Source organism: Ixodes scapularis, unplaced genomic scaffold (genome assembly GCF_016920785.2).
Source record: "Ixodes scapularis isolate PalLabHiFi unplaced genomic scaffold, ASM1692078v2 PGA_scaffold8__174_contigs__length_109621045, whole genome shotgun sequence".
NCBI classification, from domain to species: domain Eukaryota; kingdom Metazoa; phylum Arthropoda; class Arachnida; order Ixodida; family Ixodidae; genus Ixodes; species Ixodes scapularis.
Genome location: NW_024609883.1, coordinates 87,846,991 through 87,864,791, shown reverse-complemented (window position 1 = coordinate 87,864,791; position 17,801 = coordinate 87,846,991). Strand labels below are relative to the sequence as shown.

At 47.2% G+C, this 17,801-nt stretch overlaps 1 pseudogene; it reads right to left on the bottom strand.

Annotated features, from left to right (window-relative positions):
• Positions 1-12,261: 12,261 nt before the first annotated feature.
• LOC121833496 lies at positions 12,262-14,441 on the bottom strand (annotated as a pseudogene).
• Positions 14,442-17,801: the final 3,360 nt, after the last annotated feature.

Below are 17,801 nucleotides of genomic sequence, written 5' to 3'. Positions count from 1 at the left end.
CCCACTTTTGCCTTTATATCATGTAAGCGTCCAGACGCAGCCTATGCTACAAGCACGAGCATGTGGCCCTGAACAGTGCATGCGCTGAACGAGCGCGCGTGCTTGGCAGGGACGCTGAAAGCCCGGAGCTCGCGCTTGTAACATCGGCTGGGACTGAACTTAAGCTGAAGCAAAGTCACGGTGTAAGATACTCTTTAGTTGAGGACACGGCGGGGCTGAACGTGCGGCGCGAGGAATCAGATAGTGTTCGTTCGACAGGCATCCGAAAGGCTGCATTATTCCGCGGCCACCGTGCCCGCAGCTGACAGTGTCGCCGGCGGCCAAACGGCGAAACTGTGTGAGAGCGGAAAAATGATCTCGTTGCCATGACACCCCGGTACACCATGGTCTTTCTGCGCGTGCGACAACCTCGCTGAAGCTCTGCGCGTGTGGTACATGAGGCGGCACGAGCCGTCTCGTACGTGCCCACGGAACGACGAGTCACCTGCCGGCGCCGCTTGAAACCAAGTGAGAGAGAGTAAAGAGCGAACTTTATCGGGCACGTCGCGAGGAGCGCGCTGTCCTCACCTGAAGAGTATTATCAAATACTTTACTAGGGGGAATAAATTCCACTCTGCTCGTTTGCATTAGACAGAACGCCTACAGCGCCGCTGACGGAGTGGAGGTCCGCGTCAGTCCACGCGGAAGTGCACGTGGATATTCGCGGCGGCCGCGGCGGTGTCGTCTCCGATTCCACAAGCCCCTTCATGTTTCAAAAGTAGCGCAAGGTGCGTCGATGCACAAGGCACGTGGAACGTGCGATCCTTGGGAAGATCATGGCGGCACAGTGCACCAAAGCAGAGCCGTATATGTAGAGAGTTTGGCCATTCGTTGGGAAGTATAGGAGACAAATGCGAAGGCGCCATTGGCTGAAAGCGGGCTGGGCGTGTTCCAGGGCGTCTTCAGAAATTCGAATGTGACCAACCAGAAGCCGGAAATAATACCCTGGCGGTGGTCGCGAGAAACAAACCTGATAACTGCATTGAAGTAACTCTCGATGGCTGAAAATATGGTGCACGTGATGTTTCAATCACGCTCATCCAAAATGATGGTGGAAGAGTGCGACGAGCGGAACGATCGACATAATCCGTACGTCAAGCGCCGAGGGCCGAGAATCTGCCGTCCGAGCGGTCACATTCTGTTCGCGCAAAACGGAGTTGAGCGGCGCATTCGTTTCTTACATCTTTCTGCATGATCATGATGAAAACAACAAGTGCACCCTATATTCAACCACAAAGAGTTACTACACTTCACTCTTACGCGCTTATTAAAACCATATACGAACATCTTTTGATCAGAACTGTTTGCCGCTACCACCGCTAGGGGATTCTTTTCGGCTTCTGGTTGGTCAAGAGAGCATGCCAAGCCCTCTTTCCGAATCAGACGCACGCCCTGGCTCTGCCCGCGCCTCCCATTGACCAAACTCTCTACATATACGGCTCTGCACATAAGTATTTAGCGCACCACTGAGCTAGAGTTGAGACGCCATGTTATTCTTAGAAGCGGCGCGCGGCACGTGTCTCGCGCATTTCCACAACAATGAATTTGATATGTAGAACATGAATATCATCGATAGCCGAGACCTCCCCGACGATAGATGGCTCTCGCCAAATCCAGAAAACCTGTCTGCGCCGAGGCTATTGTATTTGAGAGGAGTGGAATGTATTCCCCCTAGTAAAGTATTTGGTATTATCTTACCACCGTGAGCAAAGTACATACCATTAAAAAAAAAAAAACAAAAAAAAACGCTCCTATTTTACTTCGTTTCACCTTATGTTGTGCCGCAGCGAAGGCTAGAAGCGTGAACTCATAGCGTTGGCAGCTGCGCTTGGTGCACGAGAGCTTGTGCCGCCGAGATGTGCCCTAGAGCAAAGAGCTCGCGCTTGTAGTTCGATGGTGTTTGTAATGAGCATGGTGGAAGCTTGAAATCATTGCGCTCTGAAACGGCACCTGCGTCAGTGTCATCGAGCACGCCCCGTGATTGGCGCGGCGCTACTAGAATAAAACGTCATCGTCTCAACTGTCAATCGTGTGTGTCCTGTGTCCCGTGACGTCGAGGTCGCGCCATGGACGCTTTACACACGCGCCGCATTGCAGCCGCCTCTCTTGTCTTACCGAGATGCCGAGCCACTGAAGCGGGCATTGACGAGCCTCCACAGTGGCCTATGCTGGGGAAAAGGACACAGTAGATTCTAAAATGGCAATAACCTGCACTGCTGTGGTGATGATGAAGGGAAGTAAATAGAATAGGATGAAACAAAAACTGAAGGTCGGTAATGCACAGCTGCCATGCACAGCTGCTGCAAAGCAGCTGTGCATGGGCGCCGCCATTACCTATAGCGCTCTTGTCCTTCTGGATCCACGATGGGTCGGCCACGTGCCATTCGTTCGGAGGAAGAAGAGCGGGAGCTCAAGGAGCGGCGACGTGCGCAGCAGCGCGAATGGCCGCGCAAACGCCGGGAAGCCGCTATCGCCTTGAGCTCCACGGTGTTGAATGGTTCCGAATCCCTTGCAAAAGAGCACATCGCTCGCCTTGAACGCCGCCGAGAACAGAAGCGGCGATGTAACCGGCGCCGGCGGGCAAACGCCACGGGCGACGATCGTGCCACGGAAGCCAAGCGCAAGCCCGAGGCTCGGCGACGACAAAACGCCACGCCGGTTGAACAGTTTTTATAAATACTTCAATCCCGCCATCTTCCATCTTCACTAGAGTGGAAAGGTTGAAAGTTCTTTTTTGTTTGTTTGTTCGTTTCAAATGTGGTGCAATGTTTTCTCAATGTCCTCGGGAAAATACGTACACCACAATGCGCAAAAAAAAAAAAAAAATAATAATAATAAAAAAAAAAAAGAACAGCGGAAAAACACGAGAATTTAGCCGTCAGAAATGTTTGAATAGTCCTTTTTCAGAGTTTGGCCACGATCGTGGCGCGCTCTCTCGGGAATCACTTGAAACACTTGTAAGGCCTCCGGGCCTCCGTCGTCCGCGCCAGCGCCTGGCGTTCCTCCTGTTCCTTTTTTGACGTGTGTTCTCTAGTGGCGTTGTTCCGTATTTTGCAATTCTGAACGTGTCTTTCTGTCGTCACTTCGCGTGTATGTTTTCTTCGAAGTAGCTGAGGACGACCCTGGATGATTAATGATCTACGATACAGACGAACTCGTTCGTTTTTATAGCTTGTGCCTTCAAAGATGGATAGACCGCTAACGCTGCATCTCTTCCTACCGTTGCTTCGGTGTCGCGTCATGCAAGCAACTGGAAAAGGGGTCGGCCTTCAAGGCAGAGTGTTATGCCAAAAAGCTAATGTTGACCAGTTTCGATCCCGACCCTACTCTCAGCCTTTTGCGGAGCTTGTGAGCTCCGTTCATGAGGCCCGGCCATACAAACAGCTGATCTCGCTTTCCTTGAGATCCTAAGTTATTCAAGCTTATAGCGTACCGTCCCCTAGCCGTACTCTGTACAACGCGAGCGTACGAAGCATCGCCGTTACCCGGGGCCGTGTAAAGAAACGCGGACGGGGTGAAATCCGGGCGGTTTTTGATATCGCGAAGGCTGCCTGCGCCGTCAAAAGGTAGAGAACGGTATGTTAGGAACAATCTTTCTTTGAATTCAGTACGTCTACGAACCTCCGACGAAGTGGGCCCTGCGAAAAGGGGAGTGTACTACGTTTGGTTGTCAAGGCGTTCCGTCAGGGTTCTGTCGCCGTAAGTCTTGAATCCATTTCGCACGCTTTAAATATTTTCCAAGTGACTGATATTATCTGTCGTCTTTTTTTTAAATACATTTTAACGTGGAAAGCTGTGGAAGTGTATAGCGGACGCCTGAAGAACGGAAAGCTCTATCGAGTTATTAGGGACTTTTAGCAAACCGTTGCCACGTTCTGCGTGCCACACTACTGGAGCGATTGAAGCATGCTTTGAAGCGTGCGCCCGGATGATTCCGTGACCACGAGGCGCGCGCTTAAAAGCATGCTTCAAAGGCTCCGGCAGTGCGGTATACGCGAAACAGGTTAACGGTTTGCTAAAAGTACCTATACTTTACTTGAGTACCGGGGACGGCATGGTTGCGGCAAGCCGGGGTCACTTTGCTTATACCCGTGTCCCACTACAGCGACAGACAGAAACAAACGACAGCGACAAGCCTCAAACCAGAGTCGTTCGCGATTTGAGAGACTTTGTAGAATAAAGGAGGCTATGCTCAAACACGAGCATCGTGCACGCGACGGTACTTTTGGCAGACTTGCAATCGCTCGTGCTTACTTCACGAGCACCGAACGACTAAACGCCTGAGGTACCATCGTCAGCATGCTGCATGGGTTTGAGGCTTGTCGCTGTCTTTTGTTTCTGTCTGTCACTCTAGTGGGACACGGGCATTATAGATACCACAAAAGACAGTCTGCATGAAGATTCGAACGCGAACCACCACAAGATCCGTGTTTCGAATCCCGCATGAAAATGAGTTAGGGAGAAACTTGGCACCCCGCATTCGAACCTCGGATATTGCGGTGACTCGTGTTTGCAGACTGTCTTTTGTGTGATGTATAAGCAGCGCGATCCCGGATTTGCACAACCTCCTGTGCACACTTGATGTCTTCTAGTTAAAAGCAGAATGCTCCGTCATCATGTTAAAGGAGCGATGCAACAATTTTTGTACTGTGCACAAATACCGCTTAAATCGGATCCCTAACGTTAATGGCCTATGAAACACGCGTTCGTTTTTCACCCCACGCAATAGAAGTCCCAGAAAAAAATTTAAGAAAAACGAGCGGCGTTCACCCCCTCAACTCGCAGCCAGAACAAGCGGCCACGTGATCTGGAGCCGATTATATGCCGCCACTGTTGATCATAGCCACGCGCAGGGGTTGGCAAAGCGCAGGACACGCGCTGAGTTCCAGACATTGTTATGGCTCGGCTGTTGTCGTCGTTGCAGCGATTGGACACGGGTCACAACCCGAATGCTTCTCGAGCTAGCAATTGTCACGAGCCCAAGTCGAGTGCCCACGCAATGCTCGGGTCCAATCTATGAACCGCACTCAAATATCGTCACTTGGGTGTACTGCGATCCCCGAGTTACGTCATCAAATTTTGCAAAGGAGAGATTGAATGAAAATGATCGCTTTTGTCCTTGAAATTACACCACAACAAAGGAGTTTCTTGGCCAATGGTGTTGCGTGTGAGTATCCTTGAGTCCGAGGTGTGCCAGTAAGCTAGTGTAGAGAGAAAAACATTCCAATTGAATATCGTTGCACAGCTCCTTTAAGGACCCGGTCAGCTGACACGGCGGATTCGCGTCATAGGCTTTTGAAAGCGGTGCAAAAAGGGCGAGGGCTTTGACATCGGGCGCTTTCGTGCACCACCCGCAAAAGGTTTCCTCGAACGCTATAAAATCTTGCATTCGAACCATTTCTGCTGCTTTTTTACAACCTACAGCTGCGCAGTGGGGAGACATGACAACAATGAAGCCAAGCTGCGAGAACTGCGGAGGGAGCACGGTGGAAGAAACACATTTAGGTGATGCCACTCTCTACTCTCCCCTCGGGGAGCGAGTGAACAGATCGTGTTCGGAGCTAGCCTCGAAAAAGGAGTAGTTAGTTCCGTGCCGCCGCGGAGGGCGCTGCGCTATGGGGTCCCTTCTTGGCGGCCACCGTGCCGGCGGCGTAGCATGCTCACCTTTTTCGCGTTGTGGTGGTGGTGTATGGCCAGTCGATGGCCTCGTGTTTTACTTTGGTGCTGTGTTGATCACAGGTGCGACCACCGTGCACGAAGGTGAGCCTTCACCAGTGTTGGACAAAATACTTGATAACAGTATTTAAGTTAAGTTACTAAATACCTGCTTCATAAAGTATTTAAAATATTACTCAAGTTACTTTCACTGTAAAGTATCTTGATTAGAATACTAATACTTATAACGTAATTCAAGTACTTTTGAAGATACTTCCGCATTGCGTAATTTGAATCGATGTCAGTGACAACGACAATTATACAGTTGCGCAAATCTGGTTTGCCAGACTGGTTTATTAGCGCGCAACAACACAAAACGGCTAAAAAAATTAATTGTTGGGCTTTTTCATGCAGTCCATCTATGAGGAGCAGAATATTGTCACGAATGACAAATGTCAGGCGGCGAATGACTGAAGAAGCTAAACGTTTAATGGGGCCAACTTGTGCCCGAAACAAAATAGAGAAAGGCTAGCGTCGCAGGCGTCAATGTCGGCAAAACAGAAAGATCGAGCACTAAAACAAAACTAACTTTCGACAAAACAATGGCTTGCTTTTGTATATTTATGCAGCCTTGATGTTGGTACGCCTCAACGGGTGACCGGTCGCTTAGCTGTAGATGAGGAATTTAACCAGTTCAGTACAACCGCTAACCTGGGGTTTTTAACGTGCATCACGCAGTAGTGATTACACGAACGCGTGCCGGTACGAAACTCATCCAGATCGAAACGGGCAGGGGCTGTGGGGATCGAACCAAGGAGGTTCCGAGAACTTCTTTCGCTACCGCCACGCGGAGCACCTTTTGTACACGCGTGGGTTTCTGGAACATTCGGCGTAGAACATTCCGCGCGTAGAACATTCGTAACTCAATCACACGACAAGGTTCTCGAACTTGCGAGAATGTCAAGTTGAAATATTAAATATAAAAGGAGCCCGCTCTCTGGAATCGAACCCGGAGGCTCCGCGCGAGAGCCAAGCGCGGTAACCATTCGGCCACGAGCTCGTTCGGCGACGCGCATGGCAATATCACTGATAAATGTTTCAAAACAATTCTGGGATAGAAATAGAGAGGTCGCTTTAGGCTACAGTGACATGGCTGAATATCACGCCCTACGGCGCACCTTAAATGCATTGTTTAACTACAATCGATATTCCCTGTATGGGGAGTTCACTACACACGAACTTGCAATACGGATATGAGTGGATGGATAACAAGGAGAATCCACATGATAGCCCCGGCACTGGTCGCGCCTTCTCCAAGTAGGTTGCGTTCAGAGAGGCACTCAGCATTGGGGGACGCTATGCTGGGATTTTGAGAGGTCATCCAGCTTTTAGTTCATTTTCTGTCCCGTTCTCTGCTTATCGATGCTCGGTTACAGACAGTGTTCGCGAGAGTAATAAGTGACGGACTGACGACGAAAAGAAATAAAGGAAAGAAAGCCTAGACGTTTTGCAGTAGAGGGGCCAAATATACAACAAGCAAAAAAACAAAAATGTCTTCTTTTTTTTTTAGTTGTTCCACTTTTCATATTTTTTAATTTTGCTATTTTCTTGACACTCAAGTCTGCATTGCTGTCGTAGGTTGTTTCCCTGTCTGTGTTGCGCCTCAGAGGGGCAATCCTAACCTCCGTAAAACCACCCCTTTTGTATGAGGATTTTTCGGGAGAAACTCTAGGAAACAAAAGGCGCCTTTGGGAAGGCGAGAGGAAAACCTTCATTGTACGAACTTTGGGCTAAAATATGAGTCACAATCGGCAAAAAAGCGATGTTTTTTTTTTTTTTTTTTCACGAGCTCACCCAAAGTCACCGTAGCTAATCGGATCTAGCTACAGGATTTGAGTGCTTGAAGGAATGTTCTGGTCTGCTCGTGCCACGCCCACGCCACTTAATCCCGAAAAACTCTGGAAGTGGCGGAATATCAAAAATGTATTTGAGATAATGAGTGCAAGATACTCAGAAATGTAATTAAGATAGAGTATCAAGTACTCTCGATCAAAAGTATTTGCAAGATACCAAGATACTTCAAGAAGTATTTTAAATACAGTATCTTGAGTAGAGTATTTGAGATAGGCACAAGTTTGGCCTAAACCCGAAGAAGAAGACGCTTTGATATAAAGATGGGAAAGAAGTGCTTCGTTCCCAACTGCAATTAGGGGTACCAGAACTGTGCAGAACGAGAGCCCTTGTTTAAAGCTCCATCGAATGACGCTCTGCTGGAGGAGCGGTGGAAGAAACACGGTTTGGGAGGGACCCCGTACTTGGGCGCCATCTATCTCCGTGCGAGTGACGGGTGCTTGGTGCCCGAACATAATGTGGCCGCCGCGTCGGACGGAGAGTCATCACCTAAATGTGTTTCTTTCACTTTGGGAGGGAGTCAAGCCGAACCAGCAGTGTCTGAGCGACTGAGCCCACGAGAAAGAGCCAAAAATGGCGCCTTTCCCTTTCCTCTCCTCTCTCAAAGTTGATGCATGCGCCCAGGAATCTCTGAAAAAGGTCAATTGTGCCTACGCAGGCTGCGCTTTTCGAAATCACAGTCCACTTGGTTAGGGTTAACAGGGACGCCGGTGAGAGACTAGCCTCAAACCCAGTGACTGGGATCGAAAAGGTTCTCTTGTCCCCGGGGCAGAATGTGTTTTGGGAAAAAAAATAATAATTGGGGTTCTGGGGAGATTTAGACAGCGTGTAGTTGGTCAGCTATTTCAAAGATGCGACAAATCACTCGCTGTAGACGAGAATTTTAGCCAGTGGAGTACAACCGCTTACCTGGGGTTTCTAACGTGCACCATGCAGTAGTGGTACACGACCGCACGCCGGTATAAGATGGTCATCCAGATCGAAGCGGGCAGCGGTGAGGATTGAACCCAGGATCCTGTTTTCTGCAGTTCAAGCTTTCGCTCCACGTGCTCCGAGCTGGTGTGCGTTAGCCCACTCGGCCACCGATACCCCTGTTTTTAGGAAAAGTGTATAGCGCCTTTTAGTACAAACGAAGTACTCTCGACAGTAGGCGCTACCAGCACTGGAGGCGCACTGGCGCATCATTTCGCCTCCCTATAGGGTTAGCACTTTGAAGGACTAACCTTAATATTGTTTTCTTTAGGCGTTAGATGACGGCACTGCACCCTTAAAAAGCGTTCGCTGATAATTAGAAGTTTAACTGCGTCAGAGACGATCTGTACCGTCTTCCTCCTCACTCGTCTCGCACTATTCAACAAATCGCCGGCGCGCTCACTTCTCTTTAGGGCATTGTTGGTATAAAGCAATAAATTTGGATATAAATAATATCCAGATTTACAATATGAGACGATTCTAGTTTTCAATGTTTTATAGGTTTTATTACGCAGAAAATTATTGAGTGCATTGAAAATTGTGTGCGATGTCGTGGTTGTCAGTGTCTAACTATGACACAGAAACCTTTTGCGAATGTTTTCTTGTATTATTATTTGAATAATTTGCGTTTCAAAGATTTTCCGGAAATAAAGCATTAACTTGTAATGACTTCAACGATTATAAAATTTTAGAATAATACCTTTAATTTCGGGTTTATCTTCGTGTGGCCTGTCCCAAAGGAATCAATATCCGTGGTAGATAGCTTTTTGCCGGCCGTGAGACAGCAGCTCCTTTAGCAGAATATTCTTCAATGGAAAGGATATAGTTACTCAAAAGGAGCTTTGGGCCGTCGTTTTTTCTGCTCTCGTTAAATACTACTTAGCATCAGTCCCTAACGTTAATAACTTTATAAATTTGCTTTAATTTTTTTTTCTAGGCAATGGCAGTCGCCAAAAAAATGTGAGAAATATGAGCATCGTCCATCTCCTTAACTCGGAACCAGAACAAGCGGCCGGGTAGCCTGGTGCCCATATCCTATGCCGCGAACGTCAATCATAGCCATGCGCTGGGGTCGGCAATATAGGAAACACGTGCTGAGCTTCAGGCATTGTTAGAGTTGGGATATTCTCATCGCCGCAGTGGTTGAACACAAGCCACTATCCGAGTGTCCGCCATGATATTTATTGTTACGAGCCGAAGTCCAGTGCGCACACAGATCTCGTGTCCGATCCATGAGCCGCGGTCGGCTGTCGTCAGGTGGTAGGTTTCGAACCCAGAATTACGTCATAAAGTTTTGCGAAGGATAGACTGAAAGAAATAGACCCCTTTTATCTTAGCAATTTCACCGCAACAAAGAAGTTTCTGAATCAGTGGCGGTCTGTCCGAGTATACTCGGACCAAAATAGAAGCAGTACGCCTCTGCAAAGTCATGAACGCAATCGGCGTTTATGTTTTTTTTCAGCTGCGATGTGTACCAACCGACGTACATGATGAAATGCATAGCGATCGTGCTTTGCGTGATTGTGCAACGGCGCACGTATCAGCGTTTTGGTTTGCTCTGTTCACGAAGAACACAGCGACGGTCGTCGATAATCACGGAGTTTCCAGCACGGACGACCAGGACTGAAGGCCACGCATACCCACACTCGTAAAACGCCGCGGTTATGATGTGAGTTTTTATTGTGTCGTTAGGTTATGCACCGTGTTTTCTTGCGACAAGCTTTTTCGTGATTGGCTGTACCTATTTTACCCACAACCACTTCACCCACGAATGCCACTGCGCTACAGTGTTCTAGAGGTGGGCGTAGTGGTAAAAGCTCTGCTTAAAAAAGCGGACGGCCACCTGTGGCGCTGCAGTCGACTACTAGAGAAGAAAACGGCGGCATCGTTTGCTTCCTCACGCGTTGGCAGCCATTACGTGCTTTTGGCAGACGATTCTTGTCTGAAACATTCAATGAGATGATCACTCCTAAGCACAAACCACTGAAGTGATGCCATTTTATATTGCCACTAAGCTGCATTCCTGTGTTAAGTCACTCAATCATGCCAAAGTATAGAAGCATGAATCAGCAAAATATCTGAAGCTCAATCAGTCAATCCGCCTAGATTTTTTGCCCAGTTTTGTCATCAGAAGTATCTATTACTTTCAGTACCTTCAGCAAATTCTACTTTTGTAATTGTGCCATGCCCTTTCGTGCCGCGCAACTAATTGTATTATTTCCCCAAATACTTTCATATGAACATTTTTCTTTTGCGTATTTTTATGTGTATTGTAATGGTACTCGCCTGACGTAACGTTTTTCTTCTCATAATGACTAAAACGTACAGCGCAAACAGACGGAACAGAAGAGAGAGAGAAAGGACACACAATCGCTGAACCCGTCTGTTTGCGCTGTACATTTCAATCATCATACGTTAACAAAACCCTCAAGGTTCCATTTCGAAAACGTTTTTTCACTTCGTTCGGCTTCATCGAATGCATAAAGCCGAATGCAGCTTTAAGGAAATATGTGTTTAATTTAGATTTTGTTTTTTAATGGTGCATGCAAGGCAGAGCTTCGTGGCTCAATATTGTCATATAGAATTAAGCAATTTTCTTGAGCCGTTGGAAAGTGAAATTGTCGGAACGTTTCTTTCTTTCTCTCTTCTTTCTTTATTATGACTGTTAGTCTCTTTCGAGATTGTTACAGGAGTTAATCAAACATAATATCAAACGGGTTGCACTTGCTGCAATAACTTGGAACAAAAATCTAAAAGGTTAGTGGTATTTACAACAAGTGATAAACCGCTTCAATCAATAATTGCTCGAGCAAAGAAGGAGTCTTTAAATGTGTCATTTTTATAACTATATGGTTTTATTTTTCTGCTGTGAAAATGCCTAGTAGACCTGGGGCAAAAATATTTATATAATCATCTTTGTCAATTCCAAGCTTGTAGTTAACGATAAGGTAGAGAAATTGTAGACGATTCATTCTCCTTGTTTCCTGTAGGGTTTCCAGACCCGCCTCGGTACAAAATTTTGTAGGGGACACATAAGGGGAATGCATAGTGCACACAAAACGCACCTCTAATATATGAATTCTCTCGAGTTCAGAAATACAACATGATGTGTGATCCCAGATGACACTTGCATATTCTAACATTGGCCTAAGGAAAGTTTTATATAATAACATTGTCTCACGAAAGCCTGATTCGTATAAATGCGAAGAAAACCCAACTTACTCATTGCTCTACTACATATGTTACTAACATGTGTGTTCTACCTTACGTCGGATGTTATAGTCAAACCCAGATACTTATATGAGCAAACTCTAAGAAGGCTATAGTTACCAATAGAACAATCAAAAAGTAAATGACTTTATGAAGACTTTGACGAGCGTGTTGGGACAGATGTAACAGTAAGAAAGCACAAAACAAACAGAGGGACAAAAACAGACATGTACAAGCTTTCAGTTTACAACAACATATATTTGACGCCAGCGAAGTCTGCACCAACAACCGTCGGTGGGGAAAGGGGGAACGAGCAAGAGGGAGAAAAGAAGGGAGAGAAGATTGAGAGGGAAGAAAAGAGGGGAGGGAAGGGAAGATAGCGTTTCCGCATACGAAGCTGATTGACGGCCGAAGGCCGAGGGGGGGTCTTGTTGTTCAAGGTTGTGCAATTGGAGTCCGAGAAAACGCCGGCCTCAGAAACACCAGTTCTGGTTTTGTCAACGAGAGGGATGGGGAAGCAATGTAATTCTTGGTGGTAGTCATCCTATAAGCTTCAATTATCTCCCTCCCATAGCGCTCCCGGTGCCCCCCAACTACTTTGGTCTCGTTGAACAAAGGCGTGCATGCCTGGCACTCCTTACCGTGAACTATAATAGGATGCAATGACCCCTCTGGCTGTGACGCGCATTCAATGTGGTGTTCTCGGAGGCGATCATTTATGCATCGGCCTGTTTGGCCGATATATTCCGCGCCGCAGGTCAAAGGAATCGAGTAGACTTTTTCTTTTGCGCATCGAACGAATTGAGAGCCGTGTTTTTTTGCACATGCTGGGGGGGGAACTGGCGTTGTTAACCAGTTTGCACATGGAACCCAGTTTGAACCTGCATTTGAAAATTACCTTGGTGCCAAAGCGGGACGCGAGAGACTTGACGCGGTGCGCCACGTTATGCATGTAGGGAATGCAGGCGATCCTCCCGCCCGGAGCAGCCCGTGAGGTGCGGGGAGTCCGATTTACGATGAGCTTCTGCGTGACAGAACTGAGTAGGTCCATCGGGTAACCTGCCTTGAGAAGGCGGTTAAATTGTGTTTTCACACTCGAGGTTGAGTGGTGACTGCACGACCTGCTGCGTGCAGAGGTGATCAACGAAGTGACCACCCCCGTCTTAACGGACCTGGAATGGGAGCTGGAAAAGGGAAGAACTGGTTTCTCCGAACGTTGCCGAAAAGCCCAGCAGATACCCGTCGCAGACGTATTCAACCTGATATCTAAGTACTGCAGTCCCTCCTCCGTGGGGTCCTCTCTCTTAAAGCTGAGGCTGCCTGCCGCGCTGAGAAAACAAGGCGAAATAGAATGGACCGGGGTTCCTGTGGGGTGAATTACAAGATAGTCATCCACATAGCGCACTACCTGACACCCGGGCACGATGCTCCGTAGTTCCTCGTCGATTGTCCTATCAACGAAGGAAAGATAGATTTCACTCAGCACTGGTGCCAGGCAAGACCCAATGCATACACCTGATTTTTGAATAAACACTTCTCCGTTCTGCTCAATCATTGTAGAGCGGAGGTAAAGCTGGAGCAACTGGACAAACCCAGACAGTGGAATGCCTGAAGCGTTCTGGAACCTGCACAGGCCGAACTCATTGATGGCCTCATCAACGCACTTAATTAGGAAAGGAATGTCTAAACTATAGTACATATCCTCGATGTCGTAAGAAAACACTGACAGTGGAACGGGCGCGTTATGTAAGGGGGTCAAAACCGTAATTAGCTCGTTAGAGTTACGAATTCGGAACGGCTGGGAAGGGGTGAGAAGGGAGAGGTGTTTTTGGAGAAAAAGCGCAAGGGGCTTCTGCCAGCTTCCGCCTTCCGAAACAATGGAGCGGAAGGGTAATTCCGGTTTGTGAGTCTTCGCTGAGAAGAATAGGGATAAGTACTGCTTGGATGGTTTCATGACGGAACTTTTGAGTTTCGGGAGATTAAGCTCGGAGCACAGCTCTTTAACTCTGGACCGAACAGACCCCGAAGGCCGCCCCTTTACTCGACGAAAGTTTTTGTCAAGAGCTTGTTCTACCCTCTGCCGGTACTGGTCCTCACCCATGACGACGAAACCTCCAGTCTTGTCGGCCTCAAGAAGCTTGAGGTCTGAAGATCGGAGTTCATCCACAGCTGACTTGACGGAGAACTTGGTGGAGGGCGCCGGCACAGGGTGGGTGCACACGGATCGCACCGCTGCTCCCAGGAACTCGTGGCGTTCTTTTTCTGGAACCGTTGATGCCACCTGATGCACCGCAGCTAGCTGATCGATTCTCGACACCTGGGAGTCCGGTGCAAACTTGGGGCCACATGAAAGGGCGGTCTTGGTGTTCTCAGAGAGCTCGACTCCGGAAATATTAATTGGCGGATCAAATCCTGAGCTCGTGTTAGCCCGGCTTGAGGTGGCCACCCCCGCAATTACATTCCTCCAGGATGACTCCAAGAGCTGCGCAGCGGCTTCTTGCAGAAAGATAAACGACGCGTGCTTGCCGTAGGATGGTCCGAAGCACGATGTCATGAATCCCGGAAGAACAGCCGCTGTCAGTCGGAGCTCTTCAGACAATTCTTTGCGTGATATCTGCATGATCCTGTGACCTGATGACCAGTTGTGGGAGTGGAAGCCGAGGGCTTGAAACACCGAGGGGTGCACGACATTCTTTCTCAGCGCGGCAGGCAGCCTCAGCTTTAAGAGAGAGGACCCCACGGAGGAGGGACTGCAGTACTTAGATATCAGGTTGAATACGTCTGCGACGGGTATCTGCTGGGCTTTTCGGCAACGTTCGGAGAAACCAGTTCTTCCCTTTTCCAGCTCCCATTCCAGGTCCGTTAAGACGGGGGTGGTCACTTCGTTGATCACCTCTGCACGCAGCAGGTCGTGCAGTCACCACTCAACCTCGAGTGTGAAAACACAATTTAACCGCCTTCTCAAGGCAGGTTACCCGATGGACCTACTCAGTTCTGTCACGCAGAAGCTCATCGTAAATCGGACTCCCCGCACCTCACGGGCTGCTCCGGGCGGGAGGATCGCCTGCATTCCCTACATGCATAACGTGGCGCACCGCGTCAAGTCTCTCGCGTCCCGCTTTGGCACCAAGGTAATTTTCAAATGCAGGTTCAAACTGGGTTCCATGTGCAAACTGGTTAACAACGCCAGTTCCCCCCCAGCATGTGCAAAAAAACACGGCTCTCAATTCGTTCGATGCGCAAAAGAAAAAGTCTACTCGATTCCTTTGACCTGCGGCGCGGAATATATCGGCCAAACAGGCCGATGCATAAATGATCGCCTCCGAGAACACCACATTGAATGCGCGTCACAGCCAGAGGGGTCATTGCATCCTATTATAGTTCACGGTAAGGAGTGCCAGGCATGCACGCCTTTGTTCAACGAGACCAAAGTAGTTGGGGGGCACCGGGAGCGCTATGGGAGGGAGATAATTGAAGCTTATAGGATGACTACCACCAAGAATTACATTGCTTCCCCATCCCTCTCGTTGACAAAACCAGAACTGGTGTTTCTGAGGCCGGCGTTTTCTCGGACTCCAATTGCACAACCTTGAACAACAAGACCCCCCCTCGGCCTTCGGCCGTCAATCAGCTTCGTATGCGGAAACGCTATCTTCCCTTCCCTCCCCTCTTTTCTTCCCTCTCAACCTTCTCTCCCTTCTTTTCTCCCTCTTGCTCGTTCCCCCTTTCCCCACCGACGGTTGTTGGTGCAGACTTCGCTGGCGTCAAATATATGTTGTTGTAAACTGAAAGCTTGTACATGTCTGTTTTTGTCCCTCTGTTTGTTTTGTGCTTTCTTACTGTTATATAAATGACTTTTCTTGCGAGTATTAGACATACAAACAGTCTTTGATAAATTAATTACATTTGCCCAGTGAGTACACCATCTTAACAATCTTTCTGCGAGCAGTTTAATACTTCACAGTCTCCGACACTTTTGATTGCCTTGAAAAAACAGAATCATCTGCAAACAATATTATCTTGACTGGGGTTTTGAAACAATATCATTAACAATTACGTGGAACGCGGTCGAACGCCTTTGAAAAGTCCAAGCATACAAAGTCACTTTGCCCTCGAGTAATAATTAGCGACGCGAACTCCTGCACTGTTTTGGTCAGTTGGGTGATGGGAGACACTTTTTGGCGGAAACCATGTTGAGCCTTAGTAAAAAAGCTAGTTTGCTGAAGATATGCTAATATGTGTTCAAATGCAACACGTACCAAAACTTTACTACAAATAACAAGCAAGGAAATACGTCGATAATTGAAAACCACCATAGAGTCGCCGGATTTGAAAATGGGAATAATTTTTGCTACTTTCCATTCTGAAGGTACAGTGAAAGTTTCCAGCGACTTTCTGAAGATTACAGTGAAGCACTTAGCGCTTCATTCCACATACCTTTTCAGAAAACCATTGGAAATTCCGTTCGGCCCGACTTCCTTTTTAAAGTTAAAATTAGAGATATAATTAAGAATACCTTCCTCCGAAATTGTTTTATCTGGCAAACAGTTCCTAGCGCAATCGCAGTCTTCTCAAATTGCATCAAACACCGGACTGTGACCATTGTCTAAACTGAAAACGGACGTGAAATATTTATTGAAAGCATCAGAAATATAATAGGGGTCATCCACAGTTTTGTTATTAATATTCAACTCGTTTACTTTTGGTTTAGATGGCAATATAAAGCGCCAAAACTTCTCAGGCGAGGACTTGAGAAAGAAAGGCATTGTTACATTAAAACATCGATGTTTTGCTTCTTTTATTGTGTCCTTAAGCTTGTGGTTTAATTGGTCAACGACGTTTGCGTCTTTCGATCCTTTGCAAAGTCTAAAAAGTCTTCGGGACATTTAAATAATTTCCCAATTTATCCACGGATTTTTTTTTATTCATAAAGTTCATCTTGTTTGTTACGAACTTTGAAATGCCGTCAAGAACATTATTTCTAAAAAAACTGCCACAAAAAATTGACGTCGATCTCATGTGTGTTGTAAGAACTGAAAAAGTCACTAAAAGAAAACGCTAGAGCGTCAATATTAGCGACGTCATCGGCCTTGGAGAAGTCGATATATTCTTTGCGACTTCGTGCGTCGCAGGGCGTATTATTTGTGGAAAAAGTAAGCAATACCGTTTGATGACCTTAAACGCCCTCAAATACCTCTATACCTTGTACTCCTTCAAATAAATTCAGGGCAAGGAAAATTAAATCGAGTGTAGAGTCTTTTTCTTCGGACAATCTTGTGGGAACGCGTACGATTTGGTTCAGACCATCAAAGAAGGCCAGCTCTAGTAAAGCTTGCGAAATATGACACGCTGACCATATGCTTTCCCAAGCTATATTAGACGGATGAAAAATCCCCAGCGAAGAATCTTAGAATTTGCATGCAGATTTTCGAAGAGATAGTAATTTATTTTTCCAAACTCATTGCCACTGCTATGTGGTCTGTAAAACACACCAATGATATGAGATATGAAAAAAATTCTGACACGAATGCACAAAATCTCAACACCAGTGATATCTGGCATTTGGGTATAGCGCAAGTTTCCTTTCAAGACTATGGCCACACTTCCACCTCGGGTATTTCTGTCCTTCCGCATTGCTTTATAATCTGGAAGAATAATTGCCGAGTCAGTTACTTAGTAGGTAGCCACATTTTCGTGACGACTGTGATATGTGGGTCACGCGACAGCCAAAACATGTTCATAATCAATAACCTTATTCACAGGACGTCTGGCGTTGAAGTTCAAAAATGTAATAGAAACTGTGGGCTCCCGCCTGAATTGTCATGTCTGTTTCGAGAGTCTGGGATGGGGTTAATGCTACACGTGCCTGTTTATCACTATCTCAGACAAATAGCGTTATTCATTTTTAGCTTGTTATAAATTAGAGTGACCTTATCGCCTTTCTTTCGATCTTCCTCAGAACTGTCCCACAATTGCTTGCGAATGTTTCGAACTCGTACCGAGAAATCTCCTGA